This window comes from Dipodomys merriami, unplaced genomic scaffold (genome assembly GCF_024711535.1).
Source record: "Dipodomys merriami isolate MVZ:Mamm:240054 unplaced genomic scaffold, mDipMer1.0.p SCAF_214, whole genome shotgun sequence".
Lineage (NCBI taxonomy): Eukaryota > Metazoa > Chordata > Mammalia > Rodentia > Heteromyidae > Dipodomys > Dipodomys merriami.
In genome coordinates, this window is record NW_027203538.1 from 1400241 (window position 1) to 1423674 (window position 23434).

A 23434-nucleotide genomic window follows, 5' to 3' on the forward strand; every position below is an offset into this window, starting at 1 on the left:
TAAAGTCACAAATTGTTTCATGCAGAAATAAAAATACATTTTACCTCCTTGCCCTAAGTCCGAAGTCCTTTTAAAGTAACTACAGATATATAAGTAGTATTATGTAAATTGTGTCATTGTTTATAGCTGAATTGAAGAAGATACTCTTTTTTTTTATTTGTGAACATACTGTACAGAGGGGTTACAATTACATGGGCAGGATAATGCGTACATTTCTTACCAAGCATTGCAGCCTCCTCCTTTTGTTATACTCTTAATATATCATTGGAAAACATTGGTTAATGAATAGTATGGATATGAGAATGTTATTTGAACTAATCACACTAAGTTGAAAAGTACATCTTAGTCCATCAAAATGTGGAAATTAATGATTTTATTTATAAAAAAAATACCACCATAAATAGTGAGTATACATGAAAGAATCTGTAGGAATTACATTAGGGTTTTTACTGTCTCTACCTGTTTATGTGATTACATTTCTTGATATTCAAACTCTCCTCTTGTTATTCTATTTTTTTTTTTTTTTGGTTTGTCATGGGTCCTGGACTCTTGGCCTGGCACTGTCCCTCTGCTCTTCAGCTCAATGCACTCTACCACTTGAGACACAGTGACATTTCCTGCTTTTTCTGCTTATGTAGTACTGAGGAATCAAACCCAGAGCCTCATGTAGGCAAGGCCAGCACTCTGCCACTGAGCCACCTTCCCAGCTCTCCTCCTGTTATTATTATTGTATGTAATCCAACGCTGTTCATAACTATGCATTCAACGTGGGAAATCCAGCTTCAAAGATGTCTAAGTATTTTTTTTTTCAATCACAACATCGTCATTATCAGGCTACACTGTGGTCATCATCCTCTCCATCAAAATTATTATTAGCATCATAAGTGCTAATTATTGAAAGTCAGATATGTGTCTATGATTTTATTATTATTTGTCTTTTGATTAATAATTTTAATGTTACCACTGTGCATGCATCCATTTTGAAATTTTGAACAAATAAACAAAAAAAAAACTAAACCATATTAGGTAGTTTGACTATGTGCTTATAACAAATTATGGAATAGATTTTTTGAAGCATTGCAAATTCTTAATCAGTGTGAATTAACTTCCTCTGTCCCCCTAACTACAATCAAATATTTAAGAGTTTGGGCAGACCCTTTTCAAGTATTATACTGTGAATATTACTACTTTCCAAACTGGTTGAACAAATTTGCACTCCCACCAACAATACAGTAAAGTTCCCTTCTGTGCACATCCGCTCCAGCATCTGTTGTTATTAGAGTTCTTGATTTTAACCATTCTAACTGGATTAAGGCGGTATCTCAATGTTGTTTTGATTTGCATTACGTTTATGGCTAGAGAGGTTGAGCATTTTTTCATGTGTCTATTGGCAGTACTTCCTTCCTCTTCAGATAAATTTCTCTGTAAGTCTTTAGCCTACTTATTTATTGGGCAGTTGTTCCTTTGAAAATTTGTTGTTGGGGAATTTAATTTTTTCAGTTCTACTTACATTTTAGATATGAGACCCTTGTTTGATGTATGGCTAGTGAAGATCATCTCCCAATCCGTGGGCTTTCTATTGATCTTGCTAGCTATGTCCTTTGCCATGCAGAAGGTCTGCAATTTCATGCAATCCCATTTGTCCAACCTTTCTTTGATGTGTTGTGTTTCTGGGTCTCTATTAATAAATTTCATCCTGTGCCATGGAGACCTGGGATTTCTCCTATTCCATCCTGTAATGTTTTCATAGTGGCTGGTTTGACTCCCAGTTCTTTGATCCATTTGGAGTTAATTCTGGTGCAGTGTGATATATAAGGATCTAGCTTTAGTTTTCTGCAAGTATTTAACCAATTTTGACAGCACTATTTACTGAAGAAACTATCTTTCTTCCATTCAATTTTTTTTGCTCCCTTAACGAAGATTAGATGGCTATAGGTCTGTAGGTTCATTTCTGGGTTTTTAATTCTATTACATTGATCCTGAGGTCTGTTTTTGTGCCAGTTCTAAGCTATTTTTATTACTATGGCTTTGTAGTAGAGTTTGAAATTTGGTATTGATATTCCTCCAGCACTTTTCTTTCTGTTGAGAATCGATATACAGGGTCTTTTATTGTTCCATACAAATTTTTGGATTGGCTCTTGAAGAATGAGGATGGAATATTGATAGGTATAGCATTGGATTTGAACATAGCCTTGGGAAGAATTGCCATTTTCACGATATTGATATTTCCAATCCAGGAGCATGGGAGTTTTTGCCACTTTCTGAGTTCTGTTTTCAATTCCTTTTTCAAGTTTTTATACCTTATTATAACATGTAGTATTATGTATTCTATATAGTATTGTGTGATGTGTTACATGCATGTTTAAGCAAATATATATATATTTTTTTTGTCGGTCGTGGGGCTTGAACTCTGGGCCTGGGCGCTGTCCCTCAGCTCTTCAGCTCAAGGCGAGACACTCTACCACTTGAGCTACAGCACCACTTCCGGTTTTTTGGTGGTTTATTGGAGATAGGAGTCTCACGGTCTTTCCTGCCTGGGCTGGCTTTGAACTGGGATCCTCAGATCTAAGGCTCCTGAGTAGCTAGGATTACAGGCGTGAGCCACCAGCGCCCGGCAAAGCCATTGATTTTTGAGAGTTAATTTTTACTCTGATACTTTGCCAAAGTTTTGAATCAGCTTGAGTTATTTGGGAATGTAGTCTGTGTGATTCTTTAAATACAAGATGATGTCATCTGCAAAGAAGGAGATTTTTATTTCTTCTTTCCCTATTTGGATCCCCATTATGTTTGCATCTTGTCTTATTGCTGTAGCTAGGCATTCTAATACTAGATTGAATAGCAGTGGAGGGACTGGACATTCTTGTCTCATTCCTGAGTTAAGAGGAAATAGCTTTAGTTTTTCATTATTAAGTACAATGCTGGCTGTAGGTTTGTCATATACAGCCTTTATTGAGGAAAATTTCATGGATTCCTAATTTTTGCAGAACCTTCATCATAAAGGGGAGCTGGATCTTGTTAAATACTTTTTCTGCATCTATTGAAATAACCATGTCGTTCTTATCCTTGCTCTTGTTGATGTGATGAAATATATTTATTGATTTGCGTATAATGATCCAGCTCTCCTTCCCTGAAATGAATCCTGTTTGATCATGGTGTATGATATTTGGATGAATTGTTGAAGTCAACTGGCCAAAATTTTGTTGAGAAGTTTTGCATCAATGTTCATCAAAGAAATGGGTCTATAGTTCTCTTTCTTGATGAGTCCCTACCTGGTTTTGGGATGAGGGTTATGATGGCTTCATAGAATGAATTCGGTAGTGAACTTTCTCTTTCAATTTCATTGAAGAGTTCGAGGAGTATTGGTGTGAACTCTGCTTTGAATGCTTTGTAGAATTGTGCTGTAAAACCATCTGGTCCTTGGCTTTTCTTAGATGGGAGGTCTCTTATTGATGTTTCTATTTCAATTCTTGATATAGGCCTGTTAAGATGACTTAACTCATCTGGTATTACTTTCAGCATGTCAATATTTGTTAGGAAAAGATCCGTTTCTGCCACGTTCTCAAATTTATTAGCATAAACTTTTGAGAAGTATTCCCTTATAATGTTCTGAATCTTGCTTGTTTCTGTAGTAATTTTCCATTCTTATCTCTAAGTTTATTTATTTGGGTGTGTTCTCTTCTTTTCTGATAAGATTTGCTAAGGTTCTGTCAATGTTTTTTTCAAAAACCAAATCTTTGATTGATTCTTTCTATGATTTTTTTTGGATTCTAATTCATTTAATTCTGATTTAATTTAAATTATTTATTTCCATCTACTGCTTTGGGATTTATATTGCTGCTCTTCTTCAAGGAGGCTCAGATGCCTCATGAAATTTTTGGTTTCAGATCTCTCCAATTTGTTGATGTAGGAACTCAGAGCTATAAACTTGCCCCTGAGTACTGCTTTGCTGTGTCCCAGAGGAGCTGGTAGTTTGTGTGTTCATTTTTGTTGAATATCATGAACTTTGAATTTCCTTTCTAATCTCTTCCATGACCCACTCGTGATTCAGCAGTGTGTTGTTCAGCCTCAATATGTTACAGGACTTTCTTTCCTGGCTTTTGGTGTTGAGTTCTAATGTTATTCCCTTGTGAGAATGCAAGGTATAATTTCAATGTTTCTGAATTTGAACAAGTTTGCTTTGTGGCCTAAAATGTGGTCTATTTTGGAAAATGTTCCATGTGCTGCTGAGAAAAACGTGTATTCTGAAGCTGTTGGGTGAAATATTCGGTAGATGTCAGTTAAATCTAGTAGATCTTTGCAGTTGTTTATATCTGCGGGTTCTCTGTTGATTTTTTGCTGAGTTGATCTATCTAGTGGGGAAAGTGATGTGTTAAAGTCACCAACAATTAAAGTCTTTGAATCTCTGTGGGATTTGAGGGAAAGCTGGGTTTCTTGGATAAATTTGGGTGCTCCATTGTTTGGCGAATAGATACTTAGAATTTTAATATCTTCCTGAAGGAGAGATCCATTAATTAATATGTAGAGACCTTCTTTATCTCTTCTCACTAATTTTAATTTGAAATCTATTTTACCTGATATTAGGATTACAACTCCCGCTTGTTTATGGAGGCCATTTGCTTGGTAGATTTTGTTCTAACCTTTCACATTGAAAATATGTTTGTTTTTATGGGCAAAATGTGACTCCTGAAGGCAGCAGATAGAAGGATCATGCTTTTAAACGCAGCTAGACAGTCTATAGTTCCTGCCATTTTCTCCACTTTCTTGGGGGCTGCAGCAATTGAGTTCTTCCAATGGTTCTTGGATTCTCTGTTTGGGTGCAGTTTCTTGGCCTCTATTGTGGTCTTTTTGATTTTCTATGTGTAGGACATCTTTAAGAATCTTTTGTAGAGCTGGTTAGGTAGAGATATATTGTTTCAATTTTTCTTTGCTATGGAAGGTATTTATATGACTTTTGGTTATGAAGGAGAATAGAGCTGGGTACAGTATTCTTGGTTGATTAGTTATTTGTCTTTAGGGCATGGCATACATCATTCCAGGCTCTTCTTGCTTAGATTGTCTATGCTGAGATATCTGCGGTGATTCTAATTGGTTTCCCTTTGACAGATTTAAGGATGTTTTCTTTGGTCTGAATTGATCCTGTTCGGATTATAATGTGACAATAGGATGCCCTGTTCTGATCTGGCCTGTTTGGAGTTCTAATAGCTTCTTGTACCTGAATAGGCCTATCTTTTTGCATTTTTGGGAAGTTCTCTGCTATGATGGTGTGAAACGAATTTCCAAGACCATTAACTTCTGACTCTACGTTCTCCTCTACACCCATTATCCTCAGATTAGGCTTTCTGATGGTTTCTTTCAAGTGTTGAATAGATCTATCATTTCTTGTATTTGTCTTGGATGGTTGTATGTTCTTTCTCTATAATATCTAGGCTGCATTCAATAGCCAAAATTTGATCTTCTGCATGGTCTAACCTACTGTCAAGACTTTCTACTTTGTTTTTTATTTCTTTTCCTTCTAGTTGGTTGGCTTTGATGTCTTTAAATTCTTTGTTGGAGCTTTGTTTTAGATTTTGTATGAACTTCTTTACTTCCTTAATTTGGTGTTCAGTGTTTACTCTCAATTAACCTCGTTGATTGGTTATGGTTTCCTTTGACTCTCATTCCTTTTGTTGGTTTGCATTCAGCATTCCCATTGTGGACTCCCTGAGTTCTTTCACCTCTCTGTTTATGGATTCCATGATTGCCTTTAGTGATCTTTGTGTATTCTCATCCTGATCTCTCCATGTCTATATTACTCTTTGATTAGCTTCCTCATGTTCACATGATTCTTGTTGCTCTCTTTGAGTATTTGTAGCCTGCTCAAGCTATTCCTGACTTTCTCCCTCTCTGTTCTCAACCAGCTGCCCCAATTCCTGTCTATCTCTTTGACTGGTCTCAGCCTGCTCATGACATTCCTTTATTTCTCTTTGAGTGTTCTCAAGATGCTCATGCAATTCTTGTACCAATCTTTGTACCAATCCTCACGGTCATGATATTCTGTATTGACCCTTGGTTTGGCTCCTCTCTCTCCCTATCACGCTCATACAGATTCCTTTGCAGGTTTTCAGTATTTTCATTTACCATGTTTACCAGTAGTGATTGTAGGGCTTTTTGGAAACTATCCAATGGTTTATTCATTATCTGTTCTGTCCCCTGAGTTTCATGAGTGGGAGTAGGATACCCGGACTTGCCATTTTTCTTGTGTTTTTCCTGCTTGCCCTGCCCATTTGGGATGAAATTAACACCAGTTTTGTGCTAGAACACTATCATAAGGTAAGCATCAAACAAAGTCTGTAGTTGCACCATCAAAAGTCTGAAGATACACTCTAGTTCAACAGATATATCTATTCAACTTCAAACTGCTATGTATTAATGGGCTTCAAACCGCAAAGATGAATTTGGCAAACCAGAAATTATCAGGTTTAGGGAGAGATGTGGGTAAAAATAGGAATACTAAGTCCTAATCTCAAAGCAGGAAATAGGTTGAATAGAATGATAGTAGAGAGAGAGAAAAAAAGAAGAAAAGAAAGAGAAAAAAATGAGACAAGACAAAATAGAACAAATATTAAAAATTAAAAAGTGAAACACTTAAAAACTTAAAAATTATGCAAAATACAATGTAATATTCAGAGAAGAATTTGTATAAGATACGAAAAGAGTAGGAATAGAAAGGAGACGTGAAAAACTTAAAAATAGGAATGCTTAAAATATTATATAGATATAAAGTAGTAGTACAGGTATTAAGGAATTTAAGTCTAAAAGGTTTTGAATTGAGTAATAAATTTCTGGATTAAATGTGTACACAATGGGTGATAAGGTCTAATAATCGACTATGGGTGTATCTGAGGATGATCAGAATAGCAATTAAGTCATGTAAAGAAGAACAAAAGAGAAGAAAAGTTGAGAAGAATGAGAAGGAAAGATAAAAAAATGATCAAAAGGTCAGTAGAGCTAAACAAAAAATATATACAAAGAGAAAAGAAAAAAAAAAAAACAAGAAAAAAAGCGCACACACTTAAACCCCGAAAATAAAAATTATAAGAGGAAGTTAATAGAAAACAAATTTTTAATGTTAAAAATTAAAATTAAAAAAATTTTAGGAAAGTTTATTTTTATATAAAAAAAACTAAAAAAAGAGTTCTTTGATTTTTTTGGGGGGGATGGGAAGATCCTGTATCTCCCTTGTGTCATTAACCAGTCTCTAGATGGATTCTCTGGTCTGTTTGTGGTGGGTGATTTTCCTGTGGCTTGATTGGTTTCTTAAATCAGTTAGTTTGAGCAGGCAGAAAAATGCTCTGCTTTCCCCAGGATTTTGTGATCCTCCTCCCAGGCTGGTTCAATGGGAGGGATATCTACTGTGAGTATCACAAAAGTGGGACATGGCTGTTTCCTCTAGTTTGGAGATGCTGTGATGAGGCTAGGTTCTGGATAAAGTTGAGGCCTTTCAGCAAACAGTAGCTTTTCCTTAGGGGCTAGCTTATGAGACACTCACAGAGCCCAGCCTGGAGCCTTTCTCAGGGTTTAAGTTTTTGGAATTTCAATTGATTGTCAAGGCTGCTGTAGGGAGGGGTAGCCTCTGACTCTGTTTATCCAGTGAAGAAATACACTCCTGGGGCTGGCGGAACTTGCTCGACCCAGGCTGGGTGAATTTTCCCTGGTTGGAGCTGTGATTAGCAGGTCAGGTTAGGTTCCTGTGACCTGCTAAATGACTCTTGTTTTCTTCCAAGGCCTGAGTTGGAGCTAGCAGCTCAGCCAATCCTTTGTCAGTATTAAAGATGGAGATCACTTGTAGTGGGGGGAGGGGTGGCCTTCCCTCCTCTGCTCCCTGAGAAGGAATGTCAGGCTTCTACTCACACCAAGTCTTGGTTCCTGGGTTGTTCCTTGTCTGCGAACTGCAGGATGAAGATATCTGCTTCTTGTCACTTCTTGCTGGGTTTGAGTAGAATCCGTTCACCCACCACGTCTGGTGCCTTTGTCCCAAACTCTCTGTGTTGCAGGTTCACCAGCTAAGACTGACCGCAGCAGGCGCCCCTGCTGGCAGTTGCTCAGATCTGTCTCCTTGCCTGGATTTTCCCTCTCTGGACTAATGCTCTGTCCTGTGAAGGCACACTTGGTGTGATTCTCTGGCTTAGGATTGTTCACACGAACAATAAAACTGCTTTCTATGCGAGAGCTTGTTTAGCCTCCAGCTTTTCCTCCACCATCTTCCCGGAACTTTCTCTAGAAGAATTTTTAGTGATACTCAAATATGTAAGAAATGAGGCAATTTGCCATTCGTTTGCACTTGATAAGTGAGAAATAATTTTCTAGGTCTTTTTAAATATATAATAATATAATGAAGAACTATTCTGTCACATTGTATGATAATCAGATAAAGATATTCAAATAAAGGACACATTGTAATAAGTTTTGGGATGTTCATGTATATACTTATTTTGGTTGTGGGAAATTGTGGGGATTTCAACTTTGGGTATTGTTCTTGCTAGGCTGGCATAATAGCAGTGGTTAATTTTAGGATAGGGATTCCCTTTCTACAAGAACATGCACCTAATCTGTCCTTTTAGCCTTCCAATCATCAATGGCATCAGGGTTGCACACCAACTTGTCTAGCTTCCTACCTTAGCTGGCCTGGATCCTGCAGTCCTTCCAATCTTAGTTCCTAGATAGTGCAGGATGGTGGAAATGATCCAATGCACCCAGCTATAGATTGAGAAAATCGTCCACTAAAATTTGGCCTGGGATCTGTTCTCAAGCCTCCTAAGTAGTTAAGAGTAGAGATTGGAGCCCCTGGTGCCAAGCAGTAACATTATTTTTAAAGCAATTAGACATACACACACACACACACACACACACACACACACACACACACACACACACACACACACATATATGAGCTAGGCTTGTGATTACAGCAGGAAAAGAATAAAAGAGCAGTGAATCATAAAGGGCAGTCAGAATTTTAACTAGCTACTCAGAGGCTGAATCAGTTTAGTTAGCTACTCAGGAAGCTGAGATCTGAAGATCACTGTTCAAAGCCAGTCCAATCATGAAAATATATGTCATTATCTCTGAAAAAAGATCAGAATGGAGCAGTGGCTCGAGTGGTAGACAATTATCCTTGGGCACAAAAGCTTAGGGATAGTGCCCAGGCACTATCAAACTTCAGGAATGATGAATATACATGCATGAGCACCTGCATATGTTCGTGTGCATACATACGTGTGCGTGTCCACACAAACACACCAATGAGTATTTCAATGTGACCTTCTTTATTTTTTTTACCTTTTTGTACTCTGTTTCCCTGAATTAGTTCACAAATTAACAAAATCAGTTAAGCAACAATTTACATCAACTCATCATGTTTCTCTAAAGTCTATTCTCTTTTTGCAAGCCTGCTTTAATTTGACCCAAAAGTAAATTATTCAGGAGGGCAATTCATCTCCCTCAACTCTGTAATATTAGATGATTGTTTAGGTTGTTCCTAGCTATATGATTTTGTGAAATCCTGCATCAAACAGAGTATTTCTTTCACGAGAAGGGAAGTCTCTGTCAAACAATTAATACTAGGTTTTTCTCCTCCTGGCAAGCATGTGTAGTTTTATTATCTTCATATATTTCATGATCTGTTTGTGTATGCCAAAGACTACTGTGAAAATAAAAAGACCTTTCTCAGCAATTAGCATTCGTATACCATTCATAGTTATGAAGGTGTTTAAATATTACCAAAATTGCTTTGGAATAAATAATGTTCACCTTCACTATATTGAGAAAGAAAAATTGGTTTCTTAGCACTTTAGGTAAGAACGTGAGTGAAAGAAACAAAAGGAAACTTTGGAACAACTCAAAACATACATTCAAACTAAACAAAACAACCCAAAAAAAAAAAAAACAAGTTATTTCAGTACTCAAGAGCCTGCAAGAAATGCAAAGATTTTTTTTAAAAAATCAGCTATTATGAGCTTTTGAAAATCCTGACTACATGGGAGTATACTGCTCTGAGGATAGTGGTTAAAGCCCAGACTGGACAGAAAGATCTGTACACAATGTCATGACATGCACCTGTTATTCTAACTTCCAGGAAGAATAACATAAAGTGGACTGAGCCCAACAGTATACACTAGGAGGAAGCCCGATTATATCTGAAAAATAATCAGGATAATTTAGGGCTGGGGGCAAGACAAAGTGGTAATAACACCCATTTAGGAGACACAAGACACTCAATGTAAACTCTGTTATGGGTATTGAAGAGAAAAGCTATGACTTTAAGTAATTCGAATGATTGTAATATTTGAATGGAGAAGAAAAACCATGAGAGAGATAGAGTGAATCCATGTTGCAATCCTTTCTACTTAAGCTATAATGCTGTGTGGTACTCCAGACATAACAGAGTTATCTTGCAAATGAGCATGGATGTGCATTTGGGTGATGGAAATACTCTACTTACACAGGTGTAAATTAGATTTTTTGGCTAGATAGTAGTTCTTGAACTAAGAGCCTGTATTATGTCCCTGAGATTTTTCTCTCAAGGCTACCACTCTACTACTTTGAGCCACAGTTCCAATTCTGATTTTCTGTTCGTTGTTTGGAGATAAGAGGCTCATGAACTTTCTTGCCGAAGATGACTTCAAACCATGATTATCAGATCTCATCCTCCTGAGTAGCCAGGATTCCAGGCATAAGCTGTCTATTTTTTAAAAATTTTAGTAAATCGTACACTTACAGAAGGTATTAATTATCATTACAACCTGAGTAATATATGTGTGTATGTATATATCGATGCATACAGACAGAAATATTTAAACATATCTTTGTATCTACAGTAGATTTATGAAAAATCAACCTTCATTGTAAAATAAAATGGAAACCAAAGTTATTAAGGAGCAAAACAAAGGGAATTGTCACGTTTCTTGTTGTTGAATGGAATATGAATTGCGAGAATCAGTTTGGGAAAACCATCTTAATTTAACAAAATGGATAATGGGTATTAATTCCAATCTATTTGCCCATATTGTGCATCCTCACATATGAATGTCAAAATCAAACCACAATTTTTGCTTTTGTATTTAATGCACCTGTTATAATTTAAGGGATTGATGAAGTAATCAAATAAAGATTAAAATAATAATAATTGAGGCTATGAGTTAAAGCTGAAAATATTTTAAATATTATAATAGCTAATTGAATTGAATTTTTCTTACTTTTACTCTATTGTCATGTTCCTCATTCCCACATTAGAAAAGTACATAGAAGGTTCTCACTAAATTATGTGTAAAATCATGAAAAAATAAATTGAAAGAATATGGGCACACTGTGGTTTTAGCTTATTGATACCTCTTGGGGTAGTGTGTTTTTGAGGACTTGCAAAACGTTGTGATAGAGATGAAGGGAAGGTTGTGCTTATTCTGGAAAATTGTCTAGAGGATTTGCTGCCAGGAAGATAGTGATGAATTCTTCCAAAAGGACACCGTAAAATCACTTTCAAAACCATGTTTAAAGCTGCACTACTTACCGTAGCCAAGTTATGAAAACAGCCCAGATGCCTTAGGGTGGATGGATAGTTGGAAAAAGTGTGGCATATATACAAAATTGGATTGCACCCAACCATTATAAAGATTGTTACATAATTTGCAAAGAACTAGATATATCTAAAAATATGTTAAGTAAACTAAGTCAGAGCCTGACTTTGGAACGTGGGTCTTTATGCACGTTTACACAACAGTATTAACAAAAGCATGGTATTTGCAGAGGTGTATTTAAAAGGTGTAAATTCTTATGAAATTGAACTTTTTTTCCAACAAAATGAATACCAGGAAACTATCATTTGGAAGATATGAGCAAAAGACAAAGGGAAGGAATAAAGAGAGTTATGGATGAAGAGAGGGAAGGCATAATATTCAATGCAGAAACTAGAAAAAATGAAAGTGGGGTGACCTTTGGAAGGGTGTTGGAAAGCTATGTAAAGATCCATTGTACTTATAAGATGATTTGTTGAATGAAAATTACTTCGTACAACTATTTAATAAAAATATAATTAAAAAAGGAGTCATCTGAATCTTAAACTGTGTTTTCTAAAACCATGAGTCAAAATAATAGTATCCTACTCAGAAATTTTCTTTGAAGGTATTTTCCTCATAATGACAGAAAAGTGACCAACAGAATGAATATCAGTAAATCACATTGCATATCCTAAAGAGACACATTATGAAAATCAGAGTAAAAATTTTGGAATTCATCAAATGATAAAATAACAGGTAGAAAGCATCAAATGCTGATTGGTTTTCCAAGTACGTTACCTATGGTATCTAATTTAATTCTCACAATAATGCCCTAAAGTAGAACTACGTCCATTTCTAATTATCAGTTGATGATATTGAAAGCTTTAGACTTGGAATTACTTGTACAACATTGCACAAAGGATAAATCTTAGCCTGCGGCCCATTCTCACCTTATCAAATAACTTCATTCTAATTTATGACTAAAATACCAGCACTTAGTCTACTAATTCTAGCAAAATTACCCAGAGTTATTGTTCAAACTCTAATAATATTTCACTTTATCTTTGTTAGAAAATAGGAAAATAAGCCGGATGCTGGTGACTCCACCTGTAACAATAACTACTCAGGAGGCTGAGATCTGAGAAACGCGGTTCAAAGCCAGCCCAGGCAGGAAAGTCCGAGAAATTCTTATCTATAATAAACCACTAATAAAGCAAAAGTTTCACTGTAGCACAAGTGGTACAGTGCTCGACTTGAGCGGAAGAGCGCAGGGACAGTACCCAAGACCAGAGTTCAAGCCCCACAACCAACCAAAAAAAGTAAAAAGACAAAAAGGAAATTAGTAACTGTAATATGAAAACTCCAAGTTCATAATCAATTTATACCTCCCTGGCGAAATGAACTGCTAAACTATAACATTCTTGATTTCTAGCTCAAAATTGTAGAAATAATATTCTATCCCATGACAACACTTCACTACCTGATATCCTCCATCTCTTTTTAACACAGTCATACTGAAAGAATGACCTCCCCAATTCCTGATGGAAACAGACTGCAGGTGTTATGGACCAATCATTTCCACATTGTAGCTCACATAAGTTGTTTACCATTAGAGCTATTTTGATTGCTTTTTATAGCCAACATTTTGAGAGAAATGTACTACTTTAATATGCTACTAAAGCATATTAAAATGACATAAAAATCACCTTTGACTCCAGAGAAATATTTTACATATCATGTACCCAAAAATGCAGTCTCACCTATCATTAATGGTAGGTACAAGAGGTTAAAAATCATAGACAGCAAGACCTAAGCATGAATTAAAGATTCTCCACCTTTAAATACAATTGGTTTAAAAAGACATCAATACTACATGGTTTTCACAAAAATTTCTTGTGATATTGAAGATTCAATCATAAAATATTAATACTTGAAAACAACTCATTTTCTTGGGAGTAGGACACAAAACACAAGATTAATCTTAATCATTTTCAAATACCTTTATTTTTTCTACAAATTCACTCTTATAATTATAAAGATACTAAAACTAAGTGAAGTACAGAGATACAAAGAAAATAATTTAACTGCATCATAAACATTCAAAAAACTGTTACTACTTTTTAAGGAGGTTTAGATGTGTCATTAAATTGTTAGTTTCCGATCTCTCCAATTAGCAAGATAAACCCCAATCCAGTAGACGGAAAGAAATAATCAAAATTAAATCAGAATTAAATGAATTAGAATCCAAAAAAACTATAGAAAGAATCCACAAAACAAAGAGTTGGTTCTTCGAAAAACTTAACAAAATTGACAGACCCTTAGCAAACCTTATCAGAAAAAGGAGAGAACACACCCAAATTAATAAACTCAGAGATGAGAATGGAAACATCACCACGGAAACAACCAAGATTCAGAACATTATAAGGGAATACTTCTCAAAACTTTATGCTAATAAGTTTGAGAACTTGACAGAAATGGACCTTTTCCTAGCAAATATTGACATGCCAAAACTAAACCAAGATGAGTTAAACCAGCTTACCACACCCATATCAAGCATTGAAATAGAAACAGCAATAAGAGACCTCCCAGCTAAGAAAAGTCCAGGACCAGATGGTTTTACAGCGGAATTTTACAAGGCCTTCAAAGCAGAGCTCACACCAATACTCCTCCAACTCTTCAATGAAATTGAAAGAGAAAGCTCACTACCGAACACATTCTATGAAGCCATCATAACCCTCATCCCAAAACCAGGCAGGGACTCATCAAAGAAAGAGAACTATAGACCCATTTCTTTGATGAACATTGATGCAAAACTTCTCAACAAAATTTTGGCCAATCGACTTCAACAATTCATCCAAAAAGTCATACACCATGATCAAACAGGATTCATTTCAGGGATGCAAAGCTGGTTCAATATACGCAAATCAATTAATATTATTCATCACATCAACAGGAGCAAGAATAAGAACCACATGGTTATCTCAATAGATGCAGAAAAAGCATTTGACAAGATCCAACACCCCTTTATGATGAAGGTTCTGGAAAAATTAGGAATCCATGGAACATTCCTCAATACAATAAAGGCTGTATATGACAAACCTACAGCCAGCATTATACTCAATGGTGAAAAACTAAAGCCATATCCTCTTAACTCAGGAACAAGACAAGGATGCCCACTCTCTCCACTTCTCTTCAATCTAGTATTAGAATGCCTAGCTACAGCAATAAGACAAGATGCAGACATAAAGGGGATCCAAATAGGGAAAGAAGAAATAAAACTCTCCCTCTTTGCAGATGACATGATCTTGTATTTAAAGAATCCCATAGACTCCACTCCCAAATTACTCAAGCTGATCCAAAACTTTGGCAAAGTAGCAGGTTATAAAATTAACCCCCAAAAATCAATGGCTTTTCTATATGCCAACAATGAGAAAGTGTGGCTGAAATTAGGAAAGCAACTCCATTTGTAATAGCCCCACAAAAAAATAAAATACCTAGGAATTAACTTAACCAAAGAAGTGAAGGACCTCTATGATGAAAACTTTAAAATCTTGAAAAAGGAAATCAACACAGAACTGAAAAAATGGCAAAACCTCCCATGCTCCAGGATTGGCAAGATTAACATCGTGAAAATGGCAATACTTGCCCAGGCTATCTACAAATTCAACGCGATACCTATCAAAATTCCACCCTCATTCTTCAAGGAAATAGAGGAGGCAATCCAAAAATTCATATGGAACAATAAAAGACCCCAAATAGCAAAAACGCTCCTCAACGGAAAGAACACTGCTGGAGGAATATCAATACCAAATTTCAAACTCTACTATAAAGCCATAGTAATCAAAACAGCTTGGTATTGGCATAAGAACAGACCTCAGGACCAATGGAATAGAATTGAAAACCCAGAAATGAACCTACAGACCTATAGCCATCTAATCTTCGATAAGGAAGCTAAAACAATGGAATGGAAGAAAGACAGCCTCTTCAGTAAATGGTGCTCGCAATATTGGTTAACTACATGTAGAAAACTAAAGCTAGATCCTTATATATCACCCTGCACCAGAATCAAATCCAAATGGATCAAAGACATTGAACTCAAAGCAGACACTCTGAAAACATTACAGGATGGAGTAGGAGAAACCCTAGGTCTCCTTGGCTCAGGTCGAAATTTTCTGAATAGAGACCCGGAAGCACAACAAATCAAAGAAAGGTTGGACAAATGGGATTGCATAAGATTGCAGAGCTTCTGCAGGGCAAATGACATAGCTGGCAAGATCAATAGAAAGCCCACCGATTGGGAGAAGATTCTTTACTAGCCATACAACGGACAAGGGTCTCATATCTAAAATATACTTGGAACTCAAAAAATTAAACCACCCAACAACAAATCCTCAAAGGAACAACTGCCCAATAAATAAGTGGGCGAAAGACTTAAAGAGAAGCTTCTCTGAAGAAGAAAGAAGGATGGCCAATAGACACATGAAGAAATGTTCAACATCCCTAGCCATAAAAGAAATGCAAATCAAAACAACATTGAGATATCACCTCACTCCAGTTAGAACAGCAAAAATCAAGAACTCTAACAACAACAGATGCTGGAGGGGATGGGGACAGAAAGGAACCTTACTTCATTGTTGGTGGGAATGTAAACTTGTTCAACCACTTTGGAAAGCAGTATGGAGGTTCCTCAAAAGACTTCACATAGATCTCCCCTATGATCCAGCAATCGCACTTTTGGGCATTTACCCAAATGTTTACAAACAAGACCACACTAAAGCTACCAGCACAACTATGTTTATTGCAGCATTATTTACCATAGCTAAGATATGGAACCAACCCAGATGCCCCTCAGTAGATGAATGGATCAAGAAAATGTGGTATATATACACAATGGAATTCTATGCCTCCATCAGAATGAATGACATTTCCCCATTTGTTAGGAAATGGACAGGTTTGGAAAAAATTATATTAAGTGAAGTAAGCCAGGCCCAAAGAAACATAGGTCCCATGGTTTCCCTTATTTGCAATATGTAGTATAGGTATGAGTCAAGCGGAAAAGGTCAGATAATGTGATGTTAGGAAAATGAACCCTTAAATATGTATTTTAATGTTTTCGTTTCTTTCATGCATGTGTTTCTAACGCATTTATAAGATTATTTCTTTGTTGCTTTGTATGTCCCTCCCCCACAGTGTAACCCCCGCTTTCACTATCTTTGATGTCAGTATAACATGTGGAGGAGATGGGGACAAACAAGTCGTTTAAGGATTCAGGTGGACCTGTTGCAACAATGAGAAGTACAAAATGTCATGTCAAAACCAGCTTCACAATGTCGGTGTGGGGGGGGAGGGGGGTATAATTGGGTGGGGGGAGGGGGGTAAAATTGGGTGGGGGAGGGGGGAGGCGGGGAAGGCAAGTGAAGGGTAAACAAAGGAGGTGGCTGCAATGCTTGGTAAGAAATGTATGCATTATCCTGCCCATGTAATTGTAGCCCCTCTGTACAGTATGTTCTCAAATAAAATAAAATACAATTAAAAAAAAAACTGTTACTAGAAAAGAAAGATATACTAATAATTATCTTATCAAATTCACTTATATTCTTTTATTCTATTTCATTTATTTTCATAAAAACTGGGTTTTCATAAAATGATGCATAAGAAGCCTATATACAAACATACATCTTCAGATCTTAACAATATTTATTTCAGAAATGTCTTTAGCTATATAGTCAATGAACTGAAATAATACTAAAATATTCAAAGTCTTTTCAGAAATTGAAAGACGCGCTCTGGGTTGTTATTTATATTGGAAAGATATTCGAAAAGCCTTATTTGTTAAAGTGGTGATAGTTAGTCCAACAAAAGATTCATTAGTGAAGATCCCATTGCATGTACAAAACAATTTCAAACAATTTCAAATGCATCCACAATCTGGAGGTGACACATGCTTTTTGTTTGTTTTTGAAAATTATATCTAACAAGCATATCCACAATACCGGTTTTAAGTCAATATGATGGGATATTCAAACCTAATAAATACAGGGGAGATTATCTTAGTGAGAATAGATATGATGTTACAAAGAAAGTTATTTTCAACAGAAATCCAGTGTTTATCCACTTTGTGATTCACAGGAATAACCAGAGAGTAATACCTCTTTGGTCAAGTCAGTCAAACTCACTCCATGAGTATATCTTAAAAGTATAACCAATTTAAGAGGTCAAATACATATTTTACACTGACAGTAATCTTATAGCAATAACTTACTAACTAATGATATCTGTATCTTCTTACCTAACATATAATAAGAGTTGAAATTGGTCTCTTTTATTTAACTTAATGATGTATGTGCTTTGATTATGATGATGTCATTATTTGACAAATAAAATGTACAGAAGGGTTGCTTCACAGAAATGACATGACAGAACACTGATAAATAAAAACACTGCAACACAGTTAGCTGTTTTCAGTCTCACCCTGTCCACATTGGCAAGCAACATTGCAACAGCACACGCACACATATACACATACACACATGTGTGCACATATACTCACATATAATTGCATGCTAAATTCAGGGTTTAGTACAAAAAAGTACAAATAAAATATTATGACAAACGTTAATTTGCCTTATTACAAAATAATACACAATCCAGCCACCATGGGTGTTACATTTTACTTGCCTTGCCACATGTGACCACTTAATTTATTTTAATTAATTAATGAATTCATTTGTTTGGTGCTAATACTAGGCTTGAACTCAAGGCCTGGCTCTGTCCCAGAATTTGTTGTTTTTTTGTTTTAGTTTTCTCAAGCCTAGAATTTTACTGCTTGTTCCAAAGCTCCATTTCTAGCTTTTTCTGGTTACTTTCAAATCAGAATATAATGGACATTTTTGCTTGGTCTGGTTTCAAACCACAATCCTCAGATTTCATCTTTCTGATTAGCTAGGATAAACACATGAACCACCAGTGTGGCTTCTAGTTTTTCCTCTATAGCATTCTAATGCACATACTTAGATAGTAATTTAAAACTTAAAGTATAGAAGCAAGTTGTACAGTGATGATATTGTCCTGTCAGAAATTTAAGCTAGTAAATTTCTTAAAACCATAAACAAAAATACCATGATATAATATAAGAGAACTCACTATTGAACATACGAGCTTTAGGAGCTTTCTAATAGATCCATTATTTGTTCCCAACATTAGAAAAAAAAACTGTATAATGCAGTAGTAAAATAGAAGTCCTTTGTAGGAATACTTAATACCTTGTTTTTAACGACACTTGTTTTCATCTAAAAAAGTAGGCCTGTCTATTGTCTTCATGTGATTTTGATGATTGAAGGTGCTTAATGAGAAGTCAAAGTGTATTACTAATCTTTTGCTATCAATTAAATCTCACCTTTTCTTCTTGGAACATATAATGATTAAAGCAATAGTTCAGAATCACCAAGCAATAGTTCAGATTCACATTTCCAGTGCAAGTGGATCACCAGTAATTAATCCTTGATACCATTTTCCACAAAGTTTTGTCCAAGATACAATCGGCCTACCTTCTCTAGCTGCTTTCCTAGACTGGACCTATTCCTTCACTCTACAGGAAAAGTGTGATTCAACTGATTTGAGTCAGATTTGTTACTAGAATTATCAGGGATTTAGATTCTTGTCTGTAATTTGGTCAAAGCTATGTCTCTTCATGTAGGCTATTAAAAATGTATTTACTAATTTCAAGTAAATACATAAATTCTATTTCCATCTTTTTTTAAATAAAATTGTTTGCTCTATAAATTCATCAGAGGCATGGATTTTGTGGCTAGCTAGGTCATTGCACATCTGTCTCTCTCTTCCTCTCTCCCTTTCATGGTACTCATAGATAATATGACTGCTCCATAATTATCCTAATTTATTTTGCTTTTATATTTTTGGTTGCATCATTTCACTTTGTCCTCTGCCATTTCCCAAATCATTTACATAGAAGGCATTATTTCATATTTTCTCATTCCTAGATTAAGCTGCACATGACGACACCACTGGTCCTCATTTTCAGTCTGTACCTTTGAATATGGAGGAAAATATTTTCTCTGCTCTCTATCAATTCCCCACTCTCCAGTTAGAATAATTTCGATTACTAAAATTGGAAAAAGAGAAAAACATCATGGTGAAATAACAGATGTAGAAATTTCAATGGATTTTTCTGACCAGTTCAACCAACGTGAACTATTGGGGAATACATGTGCACCCAATTCCCACTGGTACTCAATGTCTCTGGTTAGGCAATTCTGATGAAGACAAGGACAAGAAGAAAAAGTGAAGAATGGTATCATTTCAAAAAAAAAATGGAGAAGTATTCAAGCAAATTTTTGTTTGGGCTGCTGAAAATATTTGGCTTCCTACAGTATAGAGACTACTTTCCAAAAAGGCCACTCATGTAATACTAGGGATGATGATGAGTATACCTCTCTTCATTGGGAAGCCTACAGTGGACACTTAGACATTGTCCATGAGTTGGTGGCTCAAGGCAGATATTCATGCAATTACTCTGAATGGCTGGACACCCCTGCACAGTGCTTATATGTTGAATAATACCAGAGTGGCTTCTTTCTTAGTATATCATGATTTAGATACCAATGCCCAAACCAAATTACTCTTGACCCCCTTGCATCTTGCTGCTTGGAATAGAAATAGCAAAGATGGAAGTGTTTAAGGATACAGGTGGACCTGTCGCAACAATGAGAAGTACAAGTTGTCATGTCCAAAACGAGCTTTAAAACGTCGGTGCGGGGGGGGGGAGGAGGAGGGGGGGAAAGGAGAAGGATTGGGATTGGGGGGAGGGGGGAGGCTGGGAAGGGATGTGAAGGGTAAACCAAAGGAGGAGGCTGCAATGCTTGGTAAGAAATGTACGCATTATCCTGCCCATGTAATTGTAACCCCTCTGTACAGTATGTTCTCAAATAAAATAAAATAAAATTTTAAAAAAAATGAAAGAAAGAAATAGCAAAGATATGCTGGATCTCCTTCTATTGAATCAAACCAGGTCTGAAGAACAACTTGGAAGAAACTGCATTTAATATTGCCAAAAGGATAAATATGTTTCACTACCTCTTTGAAGTTGTGGAAGGCTGTAAAAATTGTTCTCCTAAGTCATATTGGTTTGGTTAAGTTTCTTAAATTTCAAAAATGCCAATCCATCTTTGTGTCCGTACAAAATATCTTCACAATACAAAGCAACAACAATATCTTACATTAAAAATTAATGGATTCCTTGGTATTCTTCAAGTGAATTGCCTGACTTTGATGTCAAAATGTATTCAAGAGTTGTTTGTATACATCTATAATGATTTCTGCAGGGTTTGTGATTTTTTAAATCAGAAATTATGTTAACTTATCTGTTGAATGAGTAGTACAGAAACTAAAGATATTTCTGGCGCTTGTCTGAAAAAAGTATATTTTAAAATGATCTGTATTTTGTTTGTATAATGTCCATAATGTATTTCATTCTCTCCTGGATATAATACTTTGAATTCTACATTGTTTTCTAATATACAGGTGCATTATTAAATGTGTTATTTCAGATAGCATTCCCTATAGTAACAGTTTAAGATTCCTTTTTTTCCCTAGGTCCTTATAGTATTTTATTTCTTTGTGATAAAATGACAATGATATCTAATTTCAAAAGTTTTGTAAAGATAATGCTATGTAAAGGCCTTTCTAAGGTGAGGATTTAATGCACTGATGTCAAACTAACTTTCATACAATGAATTACATGTATTGTTACATTTGCGTTTTTGTAATCAATTTTTAATAAATGTTTTCCATTGCTTGCATCTGAAGAATGAAAAATATGGAATACTTCACAAATTTTCATATCATCCTTGTTCAAGGGCCATGTTAATCTCTATATTGTTGTAATTTGGGAAAACATGCTGCTGAAGCATGTAGTATCCTATAAATTTAAGTAGATAATGATGGAATCTTTATACAAGCATATATCCTTGGTTAACTGCTTGTAACTAGGAAACCTTATTGTTTCTAAAAATGGTAATGATCTTACTTCTCTAAAATTCTGTGTCTATTGGAAAAAACTTGTATTGTTTCGTAGATTGCTCACATTTGCAATTTTTTGTCAATGACTATTTTAAGTCTTTTTCATTTTAAATTTGATCATACTTTGAAGCCTTTTTAGCTAGGTTCAAAGGTGTTGGCTTTTCAAGTACTTATTGATTAACAGAGTTAGCTTTGTGGAGCTAATGGATTCAAAGTTAGCCTTGCTTAAGAGCTACTTCTAAACTTCTGCAGCTTAAAAATTCCTAAATGAGGTCTTACTGGCACAAATTTCTACCTGATCCTTTACTCTTCTTCCATGAAGCAAGAGACAAACCAGAATATCTTACCCTGACAGCATAGATTTTCATATTGGAACAAAACTAATCTTAGTTAAAAGGGATCATAGAGAGATGAACAGTTAAGACAGAATCGTTTAGACTAGAAGGTATTTTATCAAAATATAAATGTTTTTTATACCTAATATTTCAAATGTAGCTAAAGCCAAGAAGGTGAAAAAAAATGTTCATATGCATGATTACCTAATGTCCTGGCCAATGTACCATCCAACCAGGCAGGAATTTACACACCTGCCTTTCTTTTACCAAATATTTTCATAGTTACAAGAGAAGTCTATATGTTTCTCCTTGATATTAGGCCTTAAATTGGTATGTTTTAATCATAGTGTTTCCTCTTCCCTCTAGGCTGTAAATCTACAAATGGTAAAGCTTTAGGTTCAACTCTACCAAACACTCAGGGAGAAATAATGGAATAATACTTTAAAACACAGTTGCCTTTGATACCCTAACCACAACAGAACATTGCAAAACATGTGCCTTTTTCTTATATTGTATATAATTATATATTTTTATTTATACGTGCTGATATTTTACTTCATAGAGTGAAACTGACTAGAATTAATTGATAATTTGACAAATAAATAGATACATATATTACAATAAATAGTTTGGAATATAAATAATTAGGTTTAGAATATATATTAGAATATGAAAAGTATCAATGCAATGTCTTCGGTATAAACTTGTGATTTGTTCTAATTGTTCTTGGTCTTCAGAATTCACGTTGTAAAAAAAAATTGTTGTTTTCCACTAATCTATAGGGGAATTTACTCTGCTGATCTGTTTATTATTTTAACTCACCGGTTCCAAAATGTTTTTCTCCATATTTCTATAGCATTCCTACTGATTATACCAAAATTTTGCTGATTTTTTGTCTAAAAGGTATTATTCTTTTGCAGGACACACGGGTCCTAGGATCCCATGTCTCAGTTATCCACATCATCAAGTAACAAGGGCAAGACTTCTCACCTAGGCCCATGCAACATGCCAACAGAAAGTAATTGAAAATCCATCTCAATTCCTTACGACACTGGAATTAGCAGTAAGCAATTGTGAAATGCAAGTCAACTTAAAATGAAAGATGAGATCACAAAATCTGAGAGAAACTACAGTAATTCAAACTTTCAATTTACAAATGACCAGCCCATATGAGTGAACAAGATCATAAATGTCACAAATTATTTTTAATACCCCTCTCTTAATAATTACTAAAAGATTTCAGTCAAGCATAAGTAGGCCAAAAAATAGTTTCTAGAACAATAGATCCATAATTGGTCTACCAAGGCTAGGCAACCTTGACTTACAAGTCAAACATAATTCATAAAAACATTAATTGAGAAGATCGTTAATGCATCAAGATACTGGTACTTCAGTAAATCTTGGTTCTGTAGAATAAAATAGTTTTCATTCTCAAACCAATGATAACCTACATTTAATCTCCTGAAAACAGGTTCCTTTTAAAATAATCTTTTAAAATCACATTCACCAAAATAACAATTGACAAGTCGA

General features: G+C 35.4%; 1 pseudogene; it reads right to left on the bottom strand.

Moving 5' to 3' along the window:
* Window positions 1-21360: 21360 nt before the first annotated feature.
* On the bottom strand, window positions 21361-21460 carry LOC138834421 (U6 spliceosomal RNA; annotated as a pseudogene).
* Between the last annotated feature and the right edge of the window lie 1974 nt (window positions 21461-23434).